General features: G+C 35.5%; 1 long non-coding RNA gene across 1 annotated transcript; it reads left to right on the top strand.

Annotated features, from left to right (window-relative positions):
• Positions 1–1250: 1250 nt before the first annotated feature.
• LOC128318020 (uncharacterized) lies at positions 1251–2232 on the top strand. Its single transcript, XR_008301453.1, has 3 exons — positions 1251–1359; positions 1468–1645; positions 2099–2232. It is a non-coding gene; the product is annotated as an uncharacterized LOC128318020 (long non-coding RNA).
• Positions 2233–4589: the final 2357 nt, after the last annotated feature.

Raw genomic sequence — 4589 nt, 5'->3', positions numbered from 1 at the left:
ATGGTACCTATTTCAAACCAACCGAAAAATGTTCCAGAGTTAAGAGCACTGAGGTGGAGGTGGAGCTGACCTGCAAAACTTTGTTGCCAGTGGAAAAAGTCAATGAAAAATAAACTAATACCAGCTTCCCTACCTGACTCTGCAACTAATTCAAATGAAAAGGAGTTCCCAAGACTTTTAGTTCCAGATGAAATGTACTGTGACTGTGATGAATTTATTGGTTGCACAATTGCACTATTTGTCCATATAGTACACAATAATAGAAGGGATTTATTTATAATCACACTATCCGTTGCACCCAGATGAGGATGGGTTCCCTTTTGAGCCTGGTTCCTCTCAAGGTTTCTTCCTCATATCATCTCGGGGAGTTTTTCCTTGCCACCGTCGCCACTGGCTTGCTCATTAGGGATAAATTCACAGTGATAAATTCAAATATTTACAATATATATCCATTTATTTCTGTAAAGCTGCTTTGTGACAATGTCCAGTGTTAAAAGCGCTATACAAATAAAATTGAATTGAATGGAATGGAAATGCACTGTTCATCATGTCCTGAACACGTGCCCCTTGGTGATCCAGTGCTTATCTCTAAGAAAGCCAAAATTCTGACAACAGTTGGAGTAATTGAAGGTTAGTATTTGTTAGGAATAAGTTCTTTTTCAATAATGTATCAGTGTTGGCTGCATAAAGATTGTTGTCTGCATTGCAGGTGTTGAAACCTATTACAAAAAATGTCTAGTCTGTGGTCTTGCATATCGCTATCAAGAATGGACCACTGGTCTGCATAACTATGATGACCACATCATACTGAGTTTGAAATTTTGTCTTCTACTTCGAAGTTTTCTGCAGGTATTGTGTGGTTTTTTTTTAGGTTTTGTCATTTTCGCAATAATTTCTAACTTACCATTTCGTATATTTAGTCTCACACTGCTGTTGAAAGAGTCTGCAAAGCTCTTTCTTCATCCATTGGAACAGTCTACCCCACCAGTAAAATAGTTCTTAATGCATACCTGCATTTCAAAGCACTTACTGATCATGACTACAGGTTCTCCTGCTTAAAGTGTGGATTCCATCCACCTGTTGTCATCATGGATGCCCATCGGAAAGGAGTTTTTAGTATGCCAGGTATTACGCACACGTAATTAGATTTTAAGAAAACCTGACCTACATAGTTTGTTAGATTTAAAAATCACTTCAGTTTTTTGAGTTCAGTAATTTTCATGTTAAATTTTACATTTTAAACAGTGATTCCTGGAACAAACAAAAACAAAACAAAAATTAAAAAGCTCTAAATAATTAGTGTTTGATTTTCAGTATGCACTGTACATTGTTCTGGGGGGAGACTTTGACTTTTCAGAGGTAAGTCTTCAGAGCTTTGAACAATATTTATTGCAACTCTGTATTAAAAATGATTTGTAAATAATACATTTGTTTAATATTGTAGTAATAGTTGCTTTTTAAAAACAGGTCAATATGCTGAGCATAAGAAGATGGTGGTGTGCACTCCTGCTTGAAGACCTGCTTGAAGTGTAAATATCAAGTCAAACTAACTTTATTGATGGCATTTAACACTTTGTAACTCCATTTACTTTTTTAAGGTCCCCTTCTGAACATAAAAGGAACAGGAAAGAAACTGGCACATATAGTAAGTTAACATAATTCAATATACTGATATCATGCAAAAATCATGCATCTAGGGCTGCAACAATTAGCCCATAAATAATAATAAGAATAATAATAAAAAAAAGAAAAAAAATCAACCAATAACTTGAAGAGACTTTGGTTCAGGTGCTTTGAGGTGTTGAATGTGTATGACGTTTTTACAAGTGTGTAACAGAAAGGTTTTATGACATTGTCACAACACAGAGTTTTAGGAGAAAGGCACACCTTGCCTGGCTGGACAGTGTATATATAATATATACTTTCTGCAAAGAATTAAATAAAACAAATCTATTGTGTGTGCATATATATATATATATATATATATATATATGCACACACAATAGATTTGTTTTATTTAATTCTTTGCAGAAAGTTAATAAAACTTAAATGTTTTAAGTCAGAGGTTGTCATTTTCACACAATACTTCTGTGTGTAGGTATCATTGACGAAGTCTGTAAATCCCACAGTAAGAAGAGAGTACAGAGTGGAATTCAAGCTCACCAAATGTGATGGCTGTGGATGCACCTTCAAAGACACAATTGGATACTGTGGTGATGGAAACAAGGGGGTGTTCACAGCATTCTATTCGGACAAAGACTATGCTGGCTTCTGTTCAATGGACTGCTATTACAGTGTAGTGTGTGAGTGAGTGCATGTGAGTGATTTGTTGTTTTTTTTTTTTTAACAAGAGCCATGAATGAAGATAATTTTTGCATAAAATTGTGTTTGCTAAATTTCTTGATGTAAATTAACAGGTTAGTAAACAGTTTTACTGTACTAATCTAAAAGCAGCAATCTACCTTTTGTTAATGTTGTCAATATGATCACTGCTTCTAGTGCCATATTATCTCCTCACACAAAACATTGATGTCTTTAGTTTACATACACAGAAAACTAAAATCACAGAAACACAGACTTTGTAAATAATAGTAGTATTATTATAATAGTAGTATTAAAACAGTACTAATACTATGACAGCTATGTTTTTGCTATCATGTGCAGTTAATTTTATGACAAACACCACAGAAAGCAAATTTCAGACTTGGGATTGTTATTTGTGTCCTTTAAATAAGAATTGTAATCAAATGTTTTATTTAAATTCAATAAACATACATCCCAAAACATTAAAATGGCAATAGGGATAAATAGCAGACACACAAAAAAACAGAAGCATCATAATTACAAATACAACGTAGTTATATTCGTATGACATTTCTAAGATTATTTTTGTTTTAGTGGTTTAAAATCACGCTGATGACATCCAAAGATTGATGCTGTCTTGGTTAAAAGAAGTTTAAATACAATTATAACTTTCTCAGTAAGAAAGCGAATTGTGCTGCCGGGCCACGAATATACAAGTAAAAGAGTCGTGTTGGATTTGATACTTCTGGTCAATATGTAGGCCAATAGCGTTTAAGCATATGGTCCACCTTTATGTTCAACAGACAGCTTTCGTGACCAATTGTAAGTACCTTTAGGCACGCCCCTACCTTTAGGCACGCCCAAACGTTACGGCATGCTCCTTACTCCGACCTGCAGCGACCCATACTTGGAACATCCCACAGATGCTCTAACACAGTCAACCTTTGCACATAACCCAAACTTCGCACATGATCTCAGAATCTTGTCCTGTACATGCCTTTCAAGTTTAGGCTCCACCTCATTAGAATTGATTAACATGTGGTGGCCATATTGTTTACAAATGTCAGCATATTTTGTAGAATTATTGAGGGTCACACTCTCCTGAACAGTTTGAGATCAGGTTTGTGAAGATCGGTCAAAAAATCCAGGACTGAAAAGGAGGTTTTTCATATTATGCAAATTAACAAAAAAATCCATCATGGTGGAAGTGGGTCTAGCTGAATTCAGCAGAAGCCAAGGAATAAGAGGAAAGTAGTATTTTGAGTGTACTTACAGTTCTCAAGATATAGGAAAAAAAGTGAATGCTTGCACTGTAGTGCCACCATCAGGCCGATGCTGGTCCCTTTACTTCAGTGAGTTGCAATGGGAATTCTGCAGTTCCTGCTTGGACGCCATAGTAATAAGAAATAAAGTCACAAGAAGCGATCTGCGGGGGCCAAGCAAATGTGTGCCAACTGCACCACAACTAGATAGTTCTCAATAACTTGTATAGTACACTAAATGAACCACGGATAAACATACTATCGTGATGGTAACATAAAGGTAAAACTGTGACGTGTGTGCTGCAATGTGATTGGCTGATTGCTGCTATGCTTTTAAAGTAACCTAATCAACATTAAAAATTCTTTCACAGATTAGCACAAGTATGCAATATAACAGATTTAACTTGAGTAGATTTACAGCCTGAGAAACAAGTATTTGAACCCAATCCCTATTAAAATCTGTAAGATGAACTGTGTTTTCTTATACAGCTACTATATTGTACAAGTGCATCATGACTCAAATATACATGCACATGACACACATGCTGACTGGGATTGTGACAAGAATTTGACACAGTTTTATGTGCCTGTCTGCAGGATAACGTTTCATGAGATGGGTAATTATTTTGAATCTCGTTCAAACACTGGTATAGTTCAAAAGCTGAACGCACTCACCGGATTAATATAGAATAGGCACTATTTGCCCTTTTTTTTCCCAAGAATCTTCCTATTTGTCTTTTAGGGTGGGTTATTGGTGTTAATCTATTCAAGTAAAAATGTCCTTAAACCTCAATCTACACATGCACATAATTTTGGATATACATACAAAAAACACAGATTTTTAGACAGAATGTCTAGATTACGATCCATATAAACCAGGGTTGTTAAACTCAAATTCTGTCCTGCTAAGAACAAGCATGTCCGTAGACTCCCATCTCTCTGTTTTTCTGGTGAAGTACACCAGAAATGTATGTCAAATGGTTGAGGAGATATAGACTGCATCTGAAATCATGTACTGTGACA

Source organism: Pangasianodon hypophthalmus, chromosome 3 (assembly GCF_027358585.1).
Source record: "Pangasianodon hypophthalmus isolate fPanHyp1 chromosome 3, fPanHyp1.pri, whole genome shotgun sequence".
NCBI lineage: Eukaryota > Metazoa > Chordata > Actinopteri > Siluriformes > Pangasiidae > Pangasianodon > Pangasianodon hypophthalmus.
Note: the sequence above shows the minus strand (reverse complement) of the source record. Positions and strands in the feature narration are given on the sequence as shown.